We start from the raw sequence: 26,605 nt of genomic DNA, 5'->3' as shown, positions 1-26,605 counted from the left end.
GATGTCAGTAGTCTCCCCTTCCCTTCTCCTCACTCCCCTTGTCAACATGCATTTTTTCCTGTGTATTCCTTACACTAAATTCTGCCATGATCACTAACATCCAGTTAAAATCTAGAAAAGTAACCACATGACTTCAGAAAAGGAGTGGGGGTGGGAATTAAAAAATAATGCCTGTCTCCAGGCTAGTGCATGAGATATGTAAATAACCTGTCATTCACAGCAAGGGGGCGCAACGGACTGAGGTTTTTCTCTGTAAGTCCATTTTATTTCACTGAACAATAAAAGAGGATTTCTCAGAGCTGGATTAATGTGTGGCAAGACTGGGCACAGATGATAGGAAATCTGTACACTGTGACATCAAAAAAATAAATTAAAACATTTCGGGTTTACATCCACTTTAAATATACCTGTATATTGTGCAACATTAAAGCTATAAAAAAAAAATTCTTGCCTGTAATATGGTGTTACTAGGCAGATTTGCTAATATGCCTAGTTCCTGGACCGCGGTGGGTCTTCTGCCCTTCCTAAGCCGAGTTGCCTCCTGGAAAATGAGTGTCATCATTTCCCAGGAGTCTGTGCGCTGTACTCTGCCAAAAAATCTACGAGCGCCTTTCTACTGCGCATGCGCGAGATCGAGAGGTGCATGCTGGTTACCCAGCATGCACTTCTCTATGAAAAACCAGGAAGACACAGAAACTGGGCTTCACATGCCCACAGGATCGCCAAGAGGATATCAGGTAAGTATTTGTACTGCTTTCAGTAACGATTGTGGATTTAACAATATGTTTTAGGGAACATTCAGTGTAATTAACTTTATATTGCAAAAAAAATAAATATGCCCGGAACCCCCGCTTTAAATTATTTGCCATATAAGTTAGTTGTGATTTTAGTATACTTTTGGAGGCCATTTTCATTGTGTTTCTCGTGCAAGAATATAATACTATAATGTCTTCTTTTATGTCCTGCAAAATAAGAGTTTTGTTTGCCATGGCACCATTTAGCACACTGGGATTGTTCCACATCTACTTTGCTGGGATCTAATCACTCTCACTGCTATAGTTATTGGACAGAGAACTGATTGTAAGCAGAAACAGAGTAAGCTTAAATTACTTTTTTTTTCCAACAGCTTTGTGTATCTGCACAAAAACCTGCAAACTGTTCTTCAATTGTACCCTCTGCATGACATTGTTTTTAACCAATTAGGCTCTCACACCTGCATACCCCTTATGAGCCAGAGTAATGCCATGGGCCTATTGATTGGAAATAACTTTGCAATTAAATAAAATAACAAAGTAATACATACATCTTTTTCACATAAAAAAAAAATATTTTAGCGATATTGTCTTGCGAAAATTATTTTATTTTCTATGCACTCTAAAGATAAAATAAAAAATTAGCTACAACTTGACTACTGATTAAAAACAACCTGGGCCAGATCCACGTAGCGTGGCGCATATATCCACCATGTGTAGCGTATCTAAGATACACTACACCGCCGTAACTTATTTTATTTTTTTCGAATCCTCAAAGAAGTTACGTCGGCGTAGTGTATCTTTGGCGGCGTAAGGGCGGGGAATTCAAATGGATGTAATGGGGGCGTGTTTTATGTAAATACGTGGTGACCTGACGTAAACAATGTTTTTTTTAACGGCGCATGCGCCGTCCGTGGGGGTATCCCAGTGAGCATGCTCGAAATTAAACCAGAACAAGCCAATGTTTAAGATGGTGACGTCATTTTACGCAAATCCCTATTCGCGAACGACTTACGCAAACGACGTAAAAAATTCAAAATGCGAGGCGGGAACGACGGCCATACGTAACATAGAGTACGCCTCATAATAGCAGGGGTAACTATACGCCGGAAAAAGACGAACGCAAACGATGTAAAAAAATGCGCCGGCCGGACGTACGTTCGTGGATCGCCGTAACAAGCTAATTTGCATACTCGACGTGGAATTCGACGGAAACGCCACCTAGCGCCCGCCGAAAAATTGCACCTAAGATCCGACGGCGTACTAAGATCGCCTGTCGGATCGATCCGAGATGCCGTTGTATCTTGTTTTGTAGATACAAAACAAAGATACGACGTGCAAAATTTTAAATTACGCAGCGTATCAAGAGATACGCCTGCGTAATTCTTTCGTGGATCTGGCCCCTTGTGTTTACTGCAAAACACATGCATACGTTTTATTCTTACATTTTCCCTGTGTATAATGACTCTATAATTCCAAATCTGGAACAAAACATTATATAATTTTAAAAAAAAAAGGCTTCCTTAACCACTTCACCCCCGGAGGATTTGTCTGCCCAATGGCTGGGCCATTTTTTGCGATTCGGCACTGCGCCGTTTTAACTGGCAATTGCGCGGTCGTCCGATGTGGCTCCCAAACAAAATTAACGTCCTTTTTTCCCCACAAATAGAGCTTTATTTTGGTGGTATTTGATCACCTCTGCGGTTTCTATTTTTTTGCGCTATAAACAAAAAAAGAGTAAACATTTTGAAAAAAAAGCAATATTTTTTACTTTTTGCTATAATAAATATCCCCCAAAAATATATAAAAAATAAATATTTCTCAGTTTAGGCCGATATGTATTATTCTACATATTTTTGGTGAAAAAAATCTCAATAAGCGTATATTGATTGGTTTATAGTATCTACAAAATGGGGGATAGATTTATGGCATTTTTATTAATATTTTTTTTACAAGTAATGGCGGCGATCTTCAGCTTTTATCGTGATCTGCGACATTATGGCGGACACATCGGACACTTTTGACGCTATTTTGGGACCATTGTCATTTATACAGCGATCAGTACTATAAAAATGCACTGATTACTGTGTAAATGACACGGGTTTACATAGGCATCTTCCTGTTCTGCAGCTCCGTGAGACGATTGCGCACCCGTATTCTGCCGACTTAAAAGTACATGCGGCGGTCGGCAAGTGGTTAAAAGCACTAGTAAACAGCATTTTTTGTTTTTTAACCTGCAAGGCAACACCATAATGTGCTAGTATAAGGTATTGTATTGGGGGTGATGGGCAGAATGGTACTAATATATTGGTGTCATGGGCCCTAGCTAATTTTAAGAGTGATGCCGCGTACACACGATCATTTTTCGGCATGAAAAAAACGTTGTTTTTAAAAAAATGTAATTTAAAATGATCATGTGTGGGCTTCACATCATTTTTCGGGTTCTGAAAAACGACCATTTTTTTTCCGAACATGCTGCATTTTTTAACGACGTTTTAAACTATGTAGTTTTTCAGGGTTGTAAAAAATGATCGTGTGTGGGCTAAAATGACTTTAAAAACCCACGCATGCTCAGAAGCAAGTTATGAGACGGGAGTGCGCAAACACTTATGCCGCGTACACACGATCGGTCAAACCGATGAGAACGGTCTGATGGACCGTTTTCATCGGACCAAACCGATCGTGTGTGTGCCCCATAGGTTATTTATCCATAGGTTAAAAAAAAGCAATCTTGTTTTAAATTTAACTGATGGATACCTAACCGATAGAAAAAAAACAATCGTTAGTAGGCACAACCATCGGTTAAAAATCCACGCATGCTCAGAATCAAGTCGACACATGCTTGGAAGCATTGAACTTCGTTTTTTTCAGCACGTTGTTGTGTTTTACGTCACCGCGTTATGACACGATCATTTTTTTAACTGATGGTGTACAGGCACGACGGACCATCAGTCAGCTTCATCGGTTCTCATCGGATGGACCGATCGTGTGTACGCGGCATTAGTGCATTACCCGAGTAAAAAGATATTTTAATGAAAGGCAATAAAATCAATACAATGCATACTCACAAAAGTACAAAGGTAGACAGCATGTAAATGGGAAGATGCCATGAGGTATGGAGTACAAATACTTCAACAACCTTAGGAGATATTTACAGTACCTATAGGTAAGGCTTAATATAGGCTTACCTATAGGTAAACATCATGCATGGGAATTTACTCCCACTTTAAATTTTGCACAATTTTAATGTGACATGAACAAAAATATTTATGGAAAATAAAAGTTTACATTTTATTGGTCACACAAATTAGATTTAGGAACAACTTAACAGAAAAATAATAGCTAAAGGGAAGAAAAAGGTGTAAATTACAGTAGACAAAAAAAAATAGTAGGTAAAATAGAAACACATTTGATTAACCAGTTCCCGACCCCCGCATGTACATATACGTCCACAATATGGCACGTACAGGCACATGGGCATACAGGTACGTCCTCGCCTATTAGCGGGTGGGGGGTCCGATCGGGACCCCCCCCGCTACATGCGGAGGTCGGGTCCGCTCGGGGAGCGATCCGGGACCACGGCGCGGCTATTTGTTTATAGCCGCTCCGTCGCGATCGCTCCCCGGAGCTGAAGAACGGGGAGAGCCGTGTGTAAACACGGCTTCCCCGTGCTTCACTGTGTCGGCGCATCGATCGCGTCATTCCCTTTATAGGGAAGACACGATCGATGACGTCATTCCTACAGCCACACCCCCCAACAGTTGTAAACACATACTAGGTGCACCCTAACTCCTACAGCGCCCCCTGTGGTTAACTCCCAAACTGCAACTGTCATTTTCACAATAAAGAATGCAATTTAAATGCATTTTTTGCTGTGAAAATGACAATGGTCCCAAAAATGTGTCAAAATTGTCCGAAGTGTCCGCCATAATGTCGCAGTCACGAAAAAAATCGCTGATCGCCGCCATTAGTAGTAAAAAAAAAAAAATTAATAAAAATGCAATAAAACTATCCCCTATTTTGTAAACGCTATAAATTTTGCGCAAACCAATCGATAAACGCTTATTGCGATTTTTTTTTACTAAAAATAGGTAGAAGAATACGTATCGGCCTAAACTGAGGAAAAAAAATGTTTTTATATATGTTTTTGGGGGATATTTATTACAGCAAAAAGTAAAAAATATTGCATTTTTTTCAAAATTGTCGCTCTATTTTTGTTTATAGCGCAAAAAATAAAAACCGCAGAGGTGATCAAATACCACCAAAAGAAAGCTCTATTTGTGGGGAAAAAAGGACGCCAATTTTGTTTGGGAGCCACGTCGCACGACCGCGCAATTGTCTGTTAAAGCGACACAGTCCCGAACTGTAAAAACCCCTTGGGTCTTTAGGCAGCAATATGGTCCGGGGCTTAAGTGGTTAAAAAAAAAAAAAATTATTGATAGGGTTGCTTTAACTGACATTACAGTATATACAGACCAAATGTCAATGTCATTACAATATAACAATTATGTTGTTACAGCGTATTTCTAAATAAAGCAACTGGACAGTGTTCAGTAGTGCTATTTTACACAGCAACAGTAGCAGCTGCAACTGTTGCTGTAGTAGTCCTAAAAACCTGGCAAGAATAAATGGAGAAAGAGACGCATGCCCTGTGTATTTAATTTTCCCAGGCGTACATTGTGGGGCCAAATAAAAAAAGGCATACACAAACTGCAAAACCTTTATACTTTTTGTTTTGTTGTTTTTAATTGTACCCAATTAACCTATGGTAACAAAAAATGTATTCAAAATATAATTGGCTGCATAACACATTTCATGGCTTCTCTACCTTAGACCCTGGCCATCATTTTAGAACCATACTTCAAATAAAAAGACGCAGGACATATGGCAAATGTGTCAGTTTATTGTCCCCACTAAGCCTAATTAATTCCTGCTAAACTGTACCCAATAATTCACCACTGCAATATTCTTTTGATTTGATTCCTGAACATTCTCTACGACTAGAGTTCTTTGAAGCAGCCAGGTCATTGCTGGGAGTCCAATGGAAACTCTCCGGTGAAGAAACGTGCAGCAGATAAAGAAAATGCATCTGCAACGTGAACCCCAACCACCATCATGATGCATACTTACCTCATTATGGAGGCAGGCTTCTGTAATGCATACACCACAGGTGCAGAAATCACATCAGAGCTGGCCACTCCTGAGCTGTAGCTATCCGTATATTTGAATGGAGCCCTATATGTAGTATCTCTACTGTATCTACAACATTTTCTGTGCTGGTACTGCCAGCTCTGGAGAATATTTGTAAAAAGCTCTAAGATGGTGGAATGCAGATGTGAGGTGTTTTTCAGGCTGCTTGACATGGACTTGTCTGCATTTATTATTAGCAATGAATAGACTTATGCCCCGTACACACGATATGGCTTTTGCCCGGCCAAACTCACATCGGAATTCCAACAAGATTCCATTGGAGTAAAATAGAACATGTTCTCTATCTAAACTCTGATGGAATTCATCGGAATTTCCGATGGAATTACTCCAATGGGGCATACACACAGAGGGAATTTCTGTTGGAAAAAGTCTGTCTGACTTTTTTCCATCAGAAATTCCGATCGTGTGTACGGGGCTTTATTCATTTCTTGCTGGATGGATACTGATTCACTTTAAAATAAGTGATTGAGAGACTGTGGCATTTACAAGTTGGGGCCATTTGATGTTCCTTATGGAAGATAGACATACCGTGATATGATAATAGCTCCATATATATGAATCGGGCTGTTATGATCTACTCCTAATTTGGAGAACCATTTTGATCACTAAGCACTACCGCGATAGCCTATTCAGTGTCGTATTGTCTGCTATGCAACCTTTTCTGCCAACACCATATACTTCACCATCATCTCCCTATTGTATTCCCTAAGCAATGTGCCATTCCTTTTTGCTTCCAAGATAAAAAAAGATTCTGATGAAGCCAAAAGATGTGAAACAGGTCAACCTCTTGGACAATACAGCAAAGATAAATATACATTGGTAGTTACCATGGCTAAGACCGAGCAATAGGGATTATCTTTCAATGTTTTAATCATATTTTAATCTTTTGTAATACATTTTTTTTTCTTAATTTCTCTTGTGGTTGTTCCTCCTTGGTACCAGTAAAGTCCACCAATGTGATGTTTGTGGGTAGTTAATAGATAATGTGGATGTGGTACTGTCAGGAAAGGACTCACCTGCTGGTGGCACTGTGGCTCCCATATCTATAGGCTGCAGTTCCAGTGTCCACCAATGGGTGTCTCCCAGCAGATGGAATATACAGGTAATTAGGCTGTACCTCATATGGACTACTGGGGGTTTATAAACCCGCCTTCACTGAGGTCCAGTGCTTCAGTATTTTCCCTGCAAGCCGTGTCCCTGCCTGAGTCCGATCTGTTCCTGATCCTGTACCCTGATCCAGAGACCTGTCCCCTAGAACCTGCTTCCTGCTCCCACTATCTGGTTTCCTGTGCCTAGTACCTTGCTTTCTGCCCCCCTTGTCTCTTGCCCTGTCTTGTGCTTTTTCTTTGTTACGTTTACTTTCCACTTGCTTGTTTATGATTTACTAATGTTGGTATTGGAAGTGTTTCATTGTCTTAATTAATATATTTTCACTTATTCATCTGGGTCCTGATTCCTTAAAGCGGAGTTCCACCTAAAAATTTAACTTCCGCTTAATCCACTCTTTCCCCCCTTACATGCCACATTTGGCATGTAATTTTTTTGGGGGGGAGTGGGGGGGTCAGGTGGAGTGGGACTTTCTGCCCCACTTCCTCCTCCGCCGAGGGGCTGGTAAGGCGAATAGCTTAATTGCCTTATCGCAGCCCCTCCCTGAAGGCGAGCGCCTGTCCAATCGGATGGATCTGCAAAGTAAACCCCAACCACCATCATGATGCATACTTACCTCACAGGTAACAGGTGTAAGCTGGCCACTCCTGAGCTGTAGCCAGGGCTCAAGTCCTGCGGGAACGCGTGGGAACGGAGTGGGGGGGGGGTCAGGTGGAGTGGGACTTTCTGCCCCACTTCCTCCTTCCGCCGAGGGGCTGGTAAGGCGAATAGCTTAATTGCCTTATCGCAGCCCCTCCCTGAAGGCGAGCGCCTGTCCAATCGGATGGCGCCGCGCCGCTCGCGCATGCGCAGTGCCGCTCGCGCATGCGCAGTGGTGCCCGGCCGTGAAGCCGAAAGCTGTCACTGCCGGGTGCCCACACTAGGAATGAAGACGCCGGCCGGCGAGGGGGTGTGAGGAGCAGAGCCCCGGCCAGGGCATCGCTGGAACCGTAGAGCAGGTAAGTGTCTGTTTATTAAAAGCCAGCAGCTACACTTTTTGTAGCTGCTGACTTTTAATAAACTTAAAAAAGGCTGGAACACCCCTTTAAGGTGCAGCCAACTGATCTGATCACCCCTGCTGGATGCCTGCATGTGGTACTTTCATAATAGCCACAGTTTATACTTATTATTGTAAAAAGCTACCACTGCCATGGGACAGGTAAGTATGCCCTGAGGTGTGTGTGTAGGCGGGTTCTAGGTTAGATTGACATGAGGGCCAGGTGGGCTAAGTGATTTTCCAACAAATGTGTGGTTGTACTTTAAACACAGCTTGGGAGAACGAAATGTGTAAACTTAATTTTTGTACAGAGAGAAAAAAATAAAATTGCCAGTCACTGGAACAACAGTAATATAATTTTTTTTAGCAACCACATGTCAATGCTTTTCTTCTGTATATTAAAAAGGGAGGCCTAATGGCTCCTATATGCATTACCACTATATTCCACTTACAATGTATTTGTAAAAATAAACTCTATTACCATTCACTGTCTAAATTCCATATTACAAGTTACATAAACACTAACTGAAGTAACATTTATATATATTCAAAAAGGGACAAAGTGTCTCTGTCACCAAATAAGAAACTATGTACTTTAAATTAATTAAAACCCAAATCCGAGTAAAAATTTAATTTTAATAGTGCATTGTGCATCAAATACCTTACTCCTCAGTCTTGATTCCAACACCTCTTCATAAGCCATTCTGCAGTGTATTAGATCAAACTCACAGTTTCCTCTATGAGCCATATTAATTTCCTGCCCTCTGGACCTAGAATTTTTCCCTGCTTGTTATCCTCTTGGACACTGGTCTCTTTATCGCACCTGTGTGCTTTCCTGCTTTTGGAGCCTATGAAGAAGACCCAGAAATGTTGCCTTAAACCACAGGCGATATCCACACCATGCAGAAAGTGATGAGGAGACCCTAAAAACAGTTGAGAAGTAAACAGAAGTAGAGAGAAGGATTGTCAAGTGACTGTCCGGAGCGTGTAGCGCTCCTGTTCCATGACAGCTGCAGGTCACATTCCAGCATCCATTCCAGCATCCTTTGGCTGTTATGAATTCTCCCTCTATGTCTGTCCACCTGCAAGTTGATTAATGTAGCCAGTTTCTGGGTGGAGACCAAAACTGATTTAAGCCAGCCAAACCTGCAGTCTTATGCATGTGATAGTATTTGAACATGTGCTTCAAGCTTCTGTTTGCTCTGCTGTTTGGATTCACTTGTTTATGATCTCAGATTGGAACTATTCTCTGAACTCTGCCTGCCTCTTGACTAGTGTTGAGCAGAATATGCCATATTCGATTTCGCGATATATCTCGAATATATATTCGAATATTCGAGATATATTCGCTAAATTCGAATATTCGTGATATTTTATCGAAATTAATTGATTGCGATTTTTCGCTATTGCGAATGCGAAAATAATTGCGATTTTTTAATAACTGCGGTAGGAGCGCTCTGATTGGCTTAGAATATTCGTGATATTTTATCGAAATATCGCAACATGCGAATGCGATATTTATTGCGGAATTTCGAGATATGCTGGAGGAGCGCTCTGATTGGCTTAGAATATTCGTGATATTTTATCGAAATATCGCAACATGCGAATGCGATATTTATTGCGCAATTTCGAGATATGCTGGAGGAGCGCTCTGATTGGCTCAGAATATTCGTGATATTTTATCGAAATATCGCAACATGCGAATGCGATATTTATTGCGGAATTTCGAGATATGCTGGAGGAGCGCTCTGATTGGCTCAGAATATTCGTGATATTTTATCGAAATATCGCAACATGCGAATGCGATATTTATTGCGCAATTTCGAGATATGCTGGAGGAGCGCTCTGATTGGCTCAGAATATTCCTGATATTTTATCGAAATATCGCAACATGCGAATGCAAAATTGATTGCAGATATTTCGAAAACTGCTGTAGCAGCACTCTGAAATCGAATATGTATGATATTTTAACCAAAATACATATTGCGATTGCGATTTTTCGATCGCGCATGCGCAATTGCGCGAACAACACGCGACCATTTCCTGGAGCCTTGCCAGTTTCCAACTTATGATCGCAGCGCAATCACACAGCAACATGGTTGGAAGCAATTTCACTAAGTCTGAGGAAAAGTTGCTGATTTGTGTAAGTATTTTGACCACTGTTATTTCATCATCTTCAACTGCATTTTAGTCTAGTTTAAAAGTTAGTATATATGATCAGATATTAGTATTTCACAAAAAATGTGTCTCCTGCTTTTACAAAACTACAAGTCCCAGCATGCCTGGACAGCTGCAGACACCCTGGTTGGCAAATGTGTATTTAGGCACTTTTCCTTGTTATTTAGCATAATGAATTTAACATTTTATTGGACATAGGACGTATGCGAACGTCCTGACTTCAGTGTCCTCAAGGCCCAAGGACGTTCGAATACATATTGCCCTTTAGATGTTGCAGAACTACAACTTCCAGCATGCCTGGGAATGCTGGCACTTCTAGTATTGTAAGTTCTGCAGGCCCCCATTTTTCAGGCCTTTATGCACGGGTCTCTAAACTGTGGCACCCTAGATGCAGCAAAAGTAAAATTCTTAGCATGCACTGACAGACCGTGGCTGATGGGAGTAGTAGTTTTGCAACAGCTGGAGTTGGACTGGTCTTGAAACCCAGAGTTAGGTAACAAACCCGTAGTGTTTTGCAACCATTCTGCCTCCAGCTGGTTATTTTCTGTTGAAAAGCCTGTGGCGTGCAAAACACAACCCAAAAACTCCACCCGGTGCAAGGAAAAATTTGCACACACCTAAAGAGTGACATCACAAAAAACTGCGACGGTTGCATACGTCAGTGGTCCTCCGAAAAGGTCCCGTCTCTGACCCCCCGGGGCGTTAGGCTCCTGACAGGGAAAAGAGTTACTGTGGTCCATACAGCCGAAGCCATATGGACCCATCTCGGTCCAAGCAGCGCAATCAACACGCGAACAACACGCGACCATTTCCTGGACCCTTGCCAGTTTCCAACTTTATGATCGCAACGCAATCGCAGAGCAAGATGGTTGGAAGTAATTTCACTGTATCTGAGGAAAAGATGCTGATTTGTGTAAGTATTTTGACCACTGTTATTTCATTATCTTCAACTGCATTTTAGTCTAGTTTAAAAGTTAGTATATATGATCAGATATTAGTATTTCACAAAAAATGTGTCTCCTGCTTTTACAAAACTACAAGTCCCAGCATGCCTGGACAGCTGCAGACACCCTGGTTGGCAAATGTGTATTTAGGCACTTTTCCTTGTTATTTAGCATAATGAATTTAACATTTTATTGGACATAGGACGTATGCGAACGTCCTGACTTCAGTGTCCTCAAGGCCCAAGGACGTTCGAATACATATTGCCCTTTAGATGTTGCAGAACTACAACTTCCAGCATGCCTGGGAATGCTGGCACTTCTAGTATTGTAAGTTCTGCAGGCCCCCATTTTTCAGGCCTTTATGCACGGGTCTCTAAACTGTGGCACCCTAGATGCAGCAAAAGTAAAATTCTTAGCATGCACTGACAGACCGTGGCTGATGGGAGTAGTAGTTTTGCAACAGCTGGAGGTGGACTGGTCTTGAAACCCAGAGTTAGGTAACAAACCCGTAGTGTTTTGCAACCATTCTGCCTCCAGCTGTTTTTTTCCTGTTGAAAAGCCTGTGGCGTGCAAAACACAACCCAAAAACTCCACCCGGATGCAGTGAAAAATGTGCACACACCTAAAGAGTGACATCACAAAAAACTGCGACGGGTACATACGTCAGTGGCCCTCCGAAAAGGTCCCGTCTCTGACCCCCGGGGCGTTAGGCTCCTGACAGGGAAAAGAGTTAGCAACGCATATCTCCCCTATACGTGTATCCTGTGTTGTTAATAATATATTCATAATTATGCAAATGATAATGGCTGCTATATTTATGCAAAAAAGGTGGCAACCGAAATGGCAGGATATAAAATCTTTCATGTTACCCCTGTCATTGATTAATAAGGCGAGAATGCTTCCAATTGTTGAATAGCATACATTTACGTCATATATCCATAAGGCTGTCAACAGAAGTATTACAATATACTTTGTTCTTCATCTTGCAGAAGTTCCTGGAAACAGGATACGATAAGCTGCGGAGGCAGCCAGAGAAAAGGGCTGTGGTCAGCGCCCTAATCGCTGACTTTGGCGGCCAACACGACCACAATGCAATTGTCAAGAAGTGGTCTGACCTGAAGAGGCGCCAAATGGATCAGGTCAGACGTCTTCGGGCTAAATATCATCCAGGTAAGTTATTGTTGACAGTTATGTTTTTTTTTTAAAAAGTGTATTTTGTGCGTGAACTCGAAAGAGAGAGGAGCCGGCCTGCAGGAGTTGGGAGGCCTCCCCCAGAGACAATCTGCCACCTTTCTCCATGCCCCGGTTGGCAATGGCGGGTGTGAGGGGGTCCTCCCAACCCAACCTCGCATAGCACACCCACCAGGGGCGGGGCTGAGACCACCAAACGCAATTCACAGGTAGCCGAGAGCGGGATCCGAACCCCTAGCTGCAGAGGTGAATCACTTGTCAGTGCAGTGGCAATCGCGTGGAGCCACCGCAGCTCCTTTGGTGACAGTTATGTAAGGTCATATGTAATTCATGTAAGGTCAGATGTTGTTAACCAAGATGCCATGTTGTGCTAACATATATCAGCACCAGCCAAGGTATTCATAGTACTGTTGAAAAAAGACATGGGACAGCAGACAGGAACACAGAAGTTATGTGGGAACATAATTTTCCCATTGCTTTGCATGGGACTTTAAAGAAAAACCCCGACCATGGCAAGTGGGGGTGGGTAAGGTTTAAACCACCTATCCTATGTTTGTGGCTGACATATAAGTAACCTGTGTGCCAAGTTTCATATAAATATCTTTAGCCGTTTGTACGTGATGCTGGAACATACATACATACATACATACATACATACATACATTTATGCACACACACACGTTGAGTTTTATATATATAGATTACCACTAAATTCCTGTGTTAGGAGTGGGGTTGTTATAGTAATCCCGTGTGCTCCATCAGGCCCTTTTTTTAACATGAGATGGTCTGAACAAAACAAAGGAGACAAAAACAGCTCATTTTAACATGGTTGCATCCCAGCTCACGCTCAGTCCCCTGTAGTGCCCACAAGACCCTTTAATATAACATTGTCCCATTGGTTAACTGTCTATATAAATCAATTTGTATTCATATACAATACAGCAGAGTACACAGAATTTGCATACGTCATTAGAAAACATTTTTATAATATATGAACATTGTGTTATTATAGGAGCTCCAATGCCAGTTGTCCGCGCCAAGCGCAGAAGGAGCCAGGCCGATGAGGAGGAGGAGGAGGATGCGGCAGAGGAGGATGCGGCAGAGGAGGAGATGGATGAAGAGGAGCAGCCAGGGCCCTCCCACTCCCCAACCCCAGCTCCTGCTGAGGAGCAAGCTGAGGAGCTTCCCCCCCCCACCACCCCAACTTCTGAAGCAGAAGAGCAGGAGGAAGAGAGCGGTCCTGTGAGCCTCGTTCAGGAAGGTAAATATGTGCACAATTATTAATAACATTTCAACAATAAAATGTAGATATAAAAATGGACAACATATAAAGCGCACCTGTCAGATTGTAGAACCATAATATGGTATTGATGCTAGAAGTATACAGGTAGTGCATAATTATTAGGCAAGTTGTATTTTTGAGGGTTCATTTTATTATTGAACAACAACCATGTTCTCAATGAACCCCAAAAACTCATTAATATCAAAGCTGAATTTTTTTGGAAGTAGTTTTTAGTTTGTTTTTAGTGTTAGTTATTTTCGGGGGATATCTGTGTGTGCAGGTGACTACTATTACTGTGCAGAATTTTTAGGCAACTTAACCAAAAAATAAATGTATACCCATTTCAATGATTTGTTTTTAAAAGTGAAACCAATATAACATCTCAACATTCACAAATACACATTTCTGACATTTAAAAACAAAACAAAAACAAATCAGTGACCAATATAGCCACCTTTCTTTGCAAGGACACTCAAAAGCCTGACATCCATGGATTCTGTCAGTGTTTTGATCTGTTCACCATCAACATTGCGTGCAGCAGCAACCACAGCCTCCCAGACACTGTTCAGAGAGGTGTACTGTTTTCCCTCCTTGTAAATCCCACATTTGATGATGGACCACAGGTTCTCAATGGGGTTCAGATCAGGTGAACAAGGAGGCCATGTCATTACTTTTTTTTATTTAATACCCTTTCTTGCCAGCCACGCTGTGGAGTACTTTGACACGTGTGATGGAGCATTGTCCTGCATGAAAATCATGTTTTTCTTGAAGGGTGGTGACTTTTTCCTGTACCACTGCTTGAAGAAGGTCTCTTCCATAATCTGGCAGTAGGACTGGGAGTTGAGCTTGACTCCATCCTCAATCCGAAAAGGCCCCACAAGCTCATCTTTGATGATACCAGCCCAAACCAGTACTCCACCACCACCTTGCTGGCGTCTGAGTCGGACTGGAGCTCCCTGCCCTTTACCAATCCAGCCACGGGCTCTTCCATCTGGCCCATCAAGACTCACTCTCATTTCAGCAGTCCATAAAACCTTAGAAAAATCTTTCTTGAGATATTTATTGGCACAGTCTTGACGTTGCAGCTTGTGTGTCTTGTTCAGTGGTCATCGTCTTTCAGCCTTTCTTACCTTGGCCATGTCTCTGGGTATTGCACACCTTGTGCTTTTGGGCACCCCAGTGATGTTGCAGCTCTGAAATATGGCCAATCTTGTGGCAAGTGTCATCTTGGCAGCTGCACGCTTAACTTTTCTCAGTTCATGGGCAGTTATTTTGCACCTTTGTTTTTCCACACGCTTCTTTTGTTTGATGATCACGCTTCAGAAGCTTTGCAACTTTAAGAGTGCTGCATCCCTCTGCTAGATATCTCTCTATTTTGGACTTTTCAGAGTCTGTCAAATCCTTCTTTTGGCCCATTTTGACAAAGAAAAGGAAATTGACTAATAATTATGCACACCTGATATAGAGTGTTGATGTCATTAGACCACACACCTTCTCATTACAGAGATGTACATTACCTAATATGCCTAATCTGTAGTAGGCTTTCGAGCCTATACAACTTGGAGTAAGACAACATGTATAAAGAGGATGATGTGGTCCAAATACTCATTTGCCTAATAATTCTGCACTCCCGGGATGTGTTAGACACATAACAAGTGTATACACATGATAATGATTGATTAATAAGCAAAAAAAAATGTTTATTTATTTGGTAACGTTATTTTAAATCCAAATTTTTTTTTTATTATATCCTAACAGTATCAAGAAAGATGATGAGGCAGAACGCGCTCATAAAGACTACCCACCAGAGGATCCAGGCAAATCAGCGCCAGATCCGCTACCTTATTCAGCAAAATGTGCTGCTGGAGCAGCAGCAATTAAAAAATATAGAGAAGATGGAGCGCCTTCAGAAGCTCAATCAGAGTTATATCTGAAATTATGTTTTTATTAATAAATATTATTTTTTGGAAATGTTTCATTTCTTTTTGAGATAGATTTGTAGGTTTTTCAACACATCTAACTTCACATCAAACAAATCAACATCAACACATTTAACTTCATAATAAGCAAAAACATTTTATACTATTATTTTATTTAACAGTAACCTAGGACAAACTAAAGCACACGACACAGACACGACGAACACAAAATAAACTGTTGAAAAATGAACATAACAAAAGCAACAATATATATATATATACAAAGAGAGAGAGAGGGAGAGCAAGAAAGAGAGAGAATGCAGATGAGCTCTTGCAGACAGCCCAATGGTTGCAGTATAAATGCCGCAAAACAGGGTTTAACATAAGGGTCATTGTTATAGTTACACTTGCTGTTTAGATCCGGTCTGGTAGCTTGTAGCGGAGGCTGTTGGTGGATCCGCTGTGCCAGAGAGGTCATGAAGCTTTACTCAGCATGGAGGCAGCAGCAGGAGTATTAAAATATAATATAACTAGACAATGCATTTCCTGAGGAAAATGCGAGTGGGAATGCTGAATAGCTTAATTGGTGAGCCCCTTGCCAAAGACATTCACCATAACCACTACACTATCTTTAGGACACACAGCTTCTTTCTCTATCTGCAAAGTATAGAGTATGCTGACTTCCTGGTCGCCCCTCCCCCCTCAATAGGTTTCCCCTCCCCCCCAGGTCAGTGAGGAGGAATATTGCACTGAGGTCAGGAAAGTGATTTATGGAAAGAAATAACATTACAAACGCTTTTAATTCACAGATCTAATACATGATTTAAGCCTCCAAACAAAGCTTAATAAATCCTCAAACGTACATGCAATTGATACAACGACTACACCGTTTGAAATACACGGCCCTTGTAAACGTATCGATATGAAATTTATGTAGATAAACTTAAAAATGTGGCCATGTCTGCGATTTAGAAAAGAGCGTCTTTGTGAGTTCTGCAGCAACATTTTTTAGATAATTTAACATGAGAGTCTATGAGACATAATTTCTGGCTGTTGCTCCAATAACTAAAACTAAAATACGTATCGCAGAATTGATCACATTGCCATAAACCAGACAAGCATAGCTACGTTTTGATATAAAAATTGTGTATGAAAAGTAGATCTTGTGGGCGTGAGACCAATTTGTTTCCCCTTTTTGTAAAGATATTTTTAATTACAAAGATCTCCAATGTTAAGGTCACATGACAGACTCTAAATCCCCTCCATAGGATTACATTATAACCTATCGCATTTTTGTGAAAAATTAGCAAAACGTAAATTGCATTTTCACCAAAAAATTGTAAACGATAAGGATCTGAAAAGTCATAGCCGGATAGCTAAATATTTAGTGATCGCTTTACAGTTTTTTCAGTGTCTGTAAGTGAAAGTATGAAGTAGCTGAAACTTTTGGCAGGGCATGTGAATTCAAAGGGGAAAAGGATGTTCTCATTGACTTCAATGTTAAAAAAAGGGTCTAAAAGCTTAAAATTTATAAAAGTGTAAAAAGTAGGAAAAAACTTGAAGAAGTCCCATCATTTGCTGAAAGAGACGAACATTTTTACAGTTGAATGGTCTCAATAGCTGAAAGTATGCCGAAGTTACGCAGAACCAAAAAACGTAAGGAATAATAAGATTACTAAATTTACGGATATCAATACTGGAAATGTTTATTAAAGCATTCACACTAATTAAGATTAATACATTTATGGGTATCCATACTAGGAATGCTTATTAAAGCATTCCCACTAAGTATCACACAGGCATGATTTACAAGCAGTAGTGGTAATAGTAATACATAGCATAAAAACACTTGGGGAATACTTTACAGCATCAGTAGTGGTCATAGTAGTCAATAGTGTACCAAAAAATTGGGACACAGGTGTCTTGACTGAGCTGTAATAGTAGTAGTAGACATTGACAATACAGTGTCAAATCACTCGTGCAAGAGGTGCCATGATGAACAGCAGTCTTAATAAGAGTATATAGGGTGTGAAATAACTGCTGACATAGGTGTCTTGACTGGGCGGCAGCAGCAGCAGAAGCAGCAGTAGTAGTATTAACAGTAGTAGTTGATACAGAGTCATATCACATGGGCAGGAGGTGCCATGATGAACAGCAGTAGGAATAAGAGTATATAGAGTGTTAAACAACTGCTGACATAGGTGTATTGACTGGGCGGCAGCAGCAGCAGAAGCAGCAGTAGTAGTATTAACAGTAGTAGTTGATACAGAGTCATATCACATGGGCAGGAGGTGCCATGATGAACAGCAGTAGGAATAAGAGTATATAGAGTGTTAAACAACTGCTGACATAGGTGTATTGACTGGGCGGCAGCAGCAGCAGAAGCAGCAGTAGTAGTATTAACAGTAGTAGTTGATACAGAGTCATATCACATGGGCAGGAGGTGCCATGATGAACAGCAGTAGGAATAAGAGTATATAGAGTGTTAAACAACTGCTGACATAGGTGTATTGACTGGGCGGCAGCAGCAGCAGAAGCAGCAGTAGTAGTATTAACAGTAGTAGTTGATACAGAGTCATATCACATGGGCAGGAGGTGCCATGATGAACAGCAGTAGGAATAGGAGTATATAGAGTGTCAAATAACTGCTGACATAGGTGTATTGACTGGGCGGCAGCAGCAGCAGCAGAAGCAGCAGTAGTAGTATTAACAGTAGTGGTTGATACAGAGTCATATCACATGGGCAGGAGGTGCCATGATGAACAGCATTATTAATAAGAGTATATAGGGTGTGAAATAACTGCTGACATAATTGTCTTGACTGATCCAGAGGAGTCATGGGAGAAAATCATGTGGTCAGATGAGACTATAATATAACTTTTTGATCATAATTTCACTAACCGTGTTCGGAGGAAGAATAATGATGAGTACCATGCCAAGAACGCCATCCCTAATGTGAAGCATGGGGGTGGTAGCATCATGCTTTGGTGGTGTTTTTCTGCACATGGGACAGGGTGACTGCACTGTATTAAGGAGAGGATGACCGGGGCCATGTATTGCAAGATTTTGGGCAACAACCTCCTTCCCTGAGTTAGAGCTTTGAAGATGGGTCGAGGCTGGGTCTTCCAACATGACAATGACCCAAAGCACACAGCCAGGATAACCAAGGATTGGCTCTGTAAGGAGCATATCAAGGTTCTGGCGTGGCCTAGCCAGTCTCCAGACCTAAACCCAATAGAGAATCTTTGGAGGGAGCTCAAACTCCGTGTTTCTCAGCGATAGCCCAGAAACATGACTGATGTAGAGAAGATCTGTGTGGAGGAGTGGGCCAAAATCCCTCCTCCAGTGTGTGCAAAGCTGGTGTAAAACTACAAGAAAGGTTTGACCGCTGTAATTGCAAAGAAAGCCTACTGTACCAAATATTAACATTGATTTTCTCTGATGTTAAAATAGTTATATTCAGCACTGTAAATACATCAGGTCCGGGGCTTCATCAGGGAATGCATGGCAAGGGACCCTTCAGCGCCCTGAACCGACGACGGGTGCCAGAAAGTCACCGCCGATCCAGGACTCATTCATCTTTATGAATGTGAGTCTGTCCACGGAGTCTGTGGACAGACGGGTCCTCTTGTCCGTGACCACCCCACCTGCCGCGCTGAATGTCCGCTCAGATAGTACGCTGGAGGGGGGGCAAGACAATAACTCCAGCGCATACTGAGCGAGCTCGCGGCAGGTGTCCAATCTGGCAACCCAGTACTCCATGGGGTCGTCGGTGCTCATACTGTCAGAAGCACCGACGGACGCCATGTAGTCTGCCACCATGTGGGCCAGCCGCTGGTGGTGACTGCTGCTGCTGCTGCTGGTGGTGGTACTGGGTCGCTCGGTTTGGAAGAACATCCTCATCTCTTCCATTAGGTCCCCTGCTCGGCTGCAGCTGGGTGCAGCCACCTGCTGGGTGAGATGAGGGGGGACAACTGGAGGCCGGGGAGTTGCCTGCTCCAACCGTCTGACAATGGCTGCCTGCAGTTCCTCCATCCGGTGCTGCCTCCGGCTGGCTGGGATGAACTGCTCCAGTTTCCCCTTGCACCTGGGATCCAAAAGGGTGGCCATCCAGAAATCATCCCTCGTCTTGATGGTCTTAACCCGGGGGTCCCTCCTGAGGCATCTCAGCATGTGGGCAGCCATGGGGAAGAGCACAGCCCGCTGTGACTCCTCAATGCTGGCCAGGTGAATGAGGTGCGACTCTTCATCCCTGAGGCGCTGCTGGTCAAACTCAGACATGCCCAACCCCCGGACTATCGGTGCCCCCAACACCGGCTCTCCCTCCTGACCAGGCCCTGACTCCGGGACGACACCAGCAACCACCTCCTCCTCCTCTTCATCATCATCCTCCTCCTCCTCCTCCTCGTCCTGGCCCTGGTCTCGGTGGAGCATTGCTGACTCCTCCTGCTCCACCAAGGCACTCTCCCCAGCCTCGAGCAGGCGATCTAGTGTCCTCTCCAGCATGAACAGTATTGGCAGCACGCTATTGAGGCCAATTTGCTCACTGCTGACCATCTTGGTCGCCTGCTCGAAGGAGGACAACACTTGGCAGACCTGGTTTATCTGCCCCCACTGCGCACAGGCGATGAAAGGGAGTTGTGGTGAAGCCCTCTCAGTGCCTAGTTCCATCAGGTACTCCCTCACCGCCCTTTGCTGCTCCCACAACCTCTTCAGCATGTGGAGGGTGGAGTTCCACCGCGTCACACTGTCCACAATCAGCCTGTGAAGGGGCAGATTGTACTTCCGCTGCAATTTGGACAGGGACGCGGTAGCGGTTGGGGAGCGCCTGAAGTGGCTGGCAATCCTACGCGCCTTTGCCACAATGTCACTCAACCCTGGATAAGTGCGCAGGAACTTCTGCACCACCAGGTTGAGGACATGTGCCAGACAGGGCACGTGGGTCAGACTGCCAGCACTAAGGGCGGCGAGTAGGTTGCTGCCGTTATCGCAGACAACCATACCTGCCTGGAGCCTTCGGGGTGTCAGCCACTTCTGGACCTGAGCCTGAAGTGCTTTCAGCACTTCTTCTCCAGTGTGTCTCCGGTCCCCTAAACTAACAAGCTGGAGCACGGCCTGACAGCGCACGTGCCCCACACTTGAGTAGCTACGGGGGCGCTTGCTGGGAGGCTCAGCAGCTGCGGAGACAGTGGCTTGAGGGAGACCAGCAGTTCTCCCCTGGACACCCCGGGGCGGCACCACAAGATCGGTTGCCGCCGATCCCTCACCGACGCCTCGGAGGGAAACCCAATGGGCCGTGAAGCTGATGTAGCGTCCCTGCCCATGCCTGCTGGTCCAGCCATCCATTGTCAGATGAACCATGTCGCTGACAGCGTGATCCAGCGACAGGGTTACATTCTGCACAATGTGCTGGTGTAGGGCAGGGACACCAGTCCTGGCAAAGAAATGGCGGCTGGGGACACGCCATTGGGGTTGGGCCTGCTCCAACATCTGCCTGAAGGGGTTGCTGTCAACTATGTTGAAGGGCAGCAGATGTTGGGCAATAACCCTTGCCAGGAGCCCATTGAGGGAACGCACACGTCGGTCTCCAGGGGGGAAGGGAGTGGTGCGGTCAAAGGCGTCTGAAATCGACGCCTGGCGCCGGACGGCAGTGCGGGACACAGACGCGGAGGGTGCTGTGGAAGTAGAGGTCTGGCTGCCGGTACCAGTACCTCTACTAGAGGGAGCGGGGGGGCATGACCTGCTGGAAAGAGATGAAGATGTGGCAGGGGCTGCTGTACCCTGCTCACTTGTGGTGGTGGCGCTGCTACCACCACCACGCTTCATCTCGTCATACAACGCCCAGTGGTTTATCCTCAGGTGCTGGTTCAGGGCTGTGGTACCCACCCGAGCCAAACACTTCCCTCTCTTCACCCTCACTTTACAAATCCGGCAGATGGCCACGGTAGGGTTGTCTGCCACCAGGGTAAAGTAATTCCAGACAGGTGACTTCAGCACCGCCCTCCTGTCAGATGGGGTGACGCTTACTTGCACCTGCTGGGACTCGGTGCGCACAGGTGGAGCTGCCTGCTGCTGCTGCTGCTGCTGCTGCTGCTCCTCCTCCTGACACCTCCTGCTGCCATCACCAGTGGAGACCCTGACGATGGTCTCCCTGGTGGTGACCTGGCGCACCGTTTCACCAGGGTGCCTACCTTCCCCGTCGTCACTGACGTAGTGAGCCGACGCGTCAGATGGCAACCATGATGGGTCACCCTCTTCGCCCCCAGAGATGTCAGACCAAGGGCTGAAATGTGTTGGTCTGAGGGAACCACCTGACATGGAGCCTCTAGCCTGGCTCCGCTGTCCCCTCACCCACGCCTGGGTCTGACTAGGTGCTGCTGTTTCCTGCACCAAAACAGCAGCACCAGTTTGAAGGGATGTCTCTGGGATACTGCCAGCAGGTATCCCATCCTCCTCATCCATCCCTTCAAAAAGGTCCTGACCATCAGGACAGAGCTGGAGGTCTGCCTGATGCATGGCCTCCCCCAAGAGATCCCTCTCACTGTCGCTGTCGAACAGTAAGATGCTGGACTCTTGGGGGCTGGGGGGGGTAGTACAGGCACCGGTGTAATGGTGGTACTACTGTGAGTCGGGACCGACGACTCAGTGGCACTGCTGTGCCCCATGTAGTCCACCACTACTTGAGCCTGAGATGGCAATATCGGGCGGCTGCCCGATGGGAAGAACTCCCGGATCAGGCGTACTCCCCTTGCACCCGATCCTCTACCACTAGTAGGGGCACGAGAGGTACCCCGTGCTGGCAGCGATCCAGCACTGGGAGTAACTCCCCTACCCCTGCTGCCACGGCCACGGATGCCGCTCATTATTGCTGATATGTGTGTGGGGGGGGTAAACTTTATTGGGGGGGGAAAATGTGAACAAAATGTGTTTTTGTGTATTTTTTACAAGACAGGCACGCAGACAAAGACGTACACAGACAGCTACTAAACTATAAGAAAAGTAGTACACCAGACAAGGACTACAAAATTAAAGAAAAAAAAAAAAGCACTAAACAAACACTAACTTTTTTTTTTTTTTTTTTTAAACACAAAACACAGACACTAAACACACACTAAGCTAAGCTAGATGAAATAAATGTACACTAACAGTGTGTACACTTACTACACAAAATTTAACTAAACTGAACACAAAACTTAGCTTTTATAAAAGCTCTTTAGGAAAAACTAAACAAAATGTGAACTGAGATGCCTATCAAATATCACTGAACAGCGAACCTGCAAGATCTAACAGTAACACAAGATGAACAAAACTTAGCTTTTAGAAAAGCTCTTTTATAAAGCTCAGCAAAATGTGTTCTGAAATCTCTAGCAAATATCACTGAACAGCGAGGATTGCAGGATCAAACAGTAACACAAATGAAAAAAACAGCACAAAACAGCACAAAACGTAGCTTTGAAAAAAGCTCTTGGGTCTATTGCTTTGAAAAAAGCAGTTGATATACTGGAAAAGATCCACTGGAATCACTAAATAGCAATGCTGGTGATGATCTAAATCAATCAAGAACAAAGACACAGGAAACCAGGAACACAGAAACAGCCTCCACACTCTATAGCCAGCTTCTGAATCTGCAATGAAATGGTGCTGGGAGTGAGCTTATATAATGTCCATGCAGGCAGGTTCCTATTGGTTGCTAACCTGTGACGAGTGTGGAAGGAGAACTCTGATTGGCTCTGATGCAAAAGGGCGGAGCAAATAATCGCGCAATATTCCTATTGCCGAATATTCGCATTGCGAATATTCGGCAATATAAAATGATCGCTTCAGCTACTCGGCCCAATGGCTCTAATCATACCAGCAATGCTTTCAGACGTCTATGGAGATCACTAGGATGTGATCTGTTTTAAAAATGAAACTGTAAAAATCGCTCTGATGCGGAAGATCGGGGCGAGGAAAGTAATCGCGCGATATTGCGTTTGCCGAATAATCGCATTGCGATCTTTCTGGAAAATTCAATGAACGCTTCAGCTACTCGGCCCAGGGTCTCTAATGATACCAGCAATGCTTTTAGACGTCGATGGAGATATCTAGGATGTGATCTGGTTCAAAAAAAAAATTGTAAAAAATCGAATATTCGGAATTGCGAATATTCACCGCGAATTTCGAAATATAGCGCGATTTCTCGAATATGCTATATTCGAGTCGAATATTCGCAATGCGAATATTCGTGAGCAACACTACTCTTGACTACGGATTTGACCCTGACTATTCTGAACCTTGCCTGCCTTGTACCTGGACTGTCATTGAACCACTCTGCCTGTCTGCCAACTGCAAGTACCTGTTTGCTGTGCTCAGTTCGCTCCTGCTCCAGTGTGGTGGGCAGTTACAATAGCTTTGTGCATAAGACCTGGGGAAACTGAGTATCGCTGGGCCTGCTTACCTTGTGAGAAAGGGGGCTGCTATAGGTGAAGAATATAGAAGCCAGCTAGAGTGCTTAACCACCTGCGCTAGGTGTAAGTGTGACATTGACTATGGGGTAGATCTACAGAGCGAGTACACCGGTGTATCTACTGATACGCCGGCGTACTTTCAAATTTCCTGCATCGTATTGTTGTTTTGAATCCTCAAAACAAGATACGACGGCTTCTGGGTTAGATCCGACAGGTGTACGTCTTCGTACGCCTTCGGATCTAAGATGCAATTCTTCGGCGTCCGCTGGGTAGCGTTCACGTCCTTTTCTGCGTCGGGTATGCAAATTAGCTATTTCCGACGATCCACGAACGTACGAGCGGCCGGCGCATTTTTTTACGTCGTCTGTAGTCAGCTTTTTCCGGCGTATAGTTAAAGCTGCTATTTCGTCGCGTATAGTTAGATTTGCCATGTTAAGTATGGCCGTCGTTCCCGCGTCGAAATTTGAATTTTTTTTTTTCTTTTTGCGTAAGTCGTCCGTGAATCGGAATGTACGTAAGTCACGTCTAAGTTTAAAAAATGACGTCCTTGCGATGTCATTTCGCGCAATGTACGGCGGGAAATTTAGAAACGGAGCATGCGCAGTTCATTCGGCGCGGGGACGCGCTTCATTTAAATGAAACACGCCCCCTAATCACCGATTTGAATTCCGCGCCGTTACACCGCTTGAGATACACTACGCCGCCGTAACTTACGGCGCAAATTCTTTGGGGATTCGAACCGGCCTAATGTAAGTTACAGCGGCGTAGCGTATCTCACATACGCTGCGCCAATCTATTTCTCTGTGGATCTGCCCCTATGGCTTCAAGTAAGTAAAATTGGAATTACATTTTTTTTTTATTTTTTCATACCAGAAGTTAGAGGTTGGTTGTTAATATGCTGGAGCTGAGATTTAAAAATAACCTCCAATAACATTTTGCTCTCAAGTTGTGTACCCCTTGTTGTGAAGAGAACTGTCCAATAACACCATAGAATATTTTGTAAAATGTATCATTATATGCTTTTACAATGTGACTACTCTTTTTTAAATGTTGAATAAATAAAAATATACGTAAATATATGTTTAACACTTACTAAAGTATAGAAACTGACAAAATTTTGTAGTTAATGTTTAAGACCAGAGACGCTTTCAGGTATAAAACCCCTAAATATGAAAACGATCCTTCAAATCAGAGACAGCTGACCACTGGGGCCTCCAAAACAGGGGTGGTTGGCAGTTTTATAATAACCAACATAAATATGGGGTTGAAAAGACAGAGATGTTTGTGTAGCTTTCATAGAACCACAGCACCACCACTTCTAAACAACCTGATTCTGATTCATTTTCCTGTTTATGCACCCCAAGAGACTTCCAATCCTCCTCAATTTTTATGTTTCATTTACACATCTTAAGTCACCTTTTCCTTTTATGTGTTTGTATGATTTATGTATGTAACAGCTATAAATGAGAATGACCATAATGACATCTAGTCTCGAAGCTGAAGAAGGTAGACACAAAGAAGGGGAAGTAGGGTGAATTCTCTATTTTGCACACAAGAGGGAGAATAGGTGGTAGTACGGCATCTCACCATCTCCAGGTTGTCATAGAAACAGCATGATCCAGTAGACAAGCCGAAATTAATTTATTATTTTCCTCTTTGCTTCCATTTTAATGTCAGGGCAATAAACCCCAACATAGCTCACAATACATAAGTGCTAATCGACAGTATACTGTGAATAACGCACCTAACTTAAACTGCATCAAGGTCACACTCCAATGGGACAGATAGGCACAATTATACTGACAGAACATCCTATTTCTTTACAAGAAGTACAATTTTAATATAAACATTATGAATAGCTAATATGTGCATTATAACAAGCATCTATACAGACCTAGACAAGGTCCTTGGCCTTTATTTTCCTTTTCTATACCACATAATATAAACTCTACCAATTAAAAAGCCTATTGAAATATTTAAACATGTCAACAACAATAGTTTTCATTTTCCTTAATAATTATTAGTCTATTTGAAAAATCATTTCAAGTTGTTTTACCCCGAATAACCTGTTTATTATTTTCCAAAGCTCTGGAAAAATCAAAAAGAGACGACTTATAAATTAAAAAAATATATATATATGTTGAGGCGCACATCACTAAAACCATCTTTGATTAGAGGTAAAAATGTATATATTTGTTTCAGAAAAGGTGATAAAGACCATACAGTAAACAGGTAGCAACAACAAAATTTGGTCAGAAAAGGCGTCAGACGGTGCAAATCATATCACAACTCGTGATACATGTAGTAAAATAAACAAAATAGCATAAAGTGTCACAAAAACATCAGGCTAGGACACTAGAATATAGATGAAGAGATGGCGTAACAAGCCAAATATAATGCTAGTGCAGAGTATGTGGTCATAAAAAAAAAGCCTTATCTGACCTGTTGTATAATAGAAAGGAAAAGTAATAAGTATGAGAAGAGCGGCCCGTAGGCCTACGGGAAGAATTGAATATAGAAGGGAAAGAGCATAAAAAA

General features: G+C 43.3%; 1 long non-coding RNA gene across 3 annotated transcripts in view; it reads right to left on the bottom strand.

The window, feature by feature from the left end:
* Window positions 1–26,605, bottom strand: part of LOC120940762 — a 317,651-nt gene that overhangs the window by 76,328 nt on the left and 214,718 nt on the right. The window contains exon 4 of one of the 3 annotated variants that reach the window (XR_005749479.1): window positions 8,768–8,954. The exons of the other annotated variants lie outside the window; for them this stretch is intronic. This is a non-coding gene — a long non-coding RNA (uncharacterized LOC120940762). The remainder of the gene's footprint in view (window positions 1–8,767; window positions 8,955–26,605) is intronic. 3 annotated transcript variants of the gene reach the window in all.

Source organism: Rana temporaria, chromosome 5 (genome assembly GCF_905171775.1).
Source record: "Rana temporaria chromosome 5, aRanTem1.1, whole genome shotgun sequence".
NCBI lineage: Eukaryota > Metazoa > Chordata > Amphibia > Anura > Ranidae > Rana > Rana temporaria.
The sequence above is the reverse complement of the archived record's forward strand: the minus strand, read 5'-3'. Positions and strand labels throughout refer to the sequence as shown.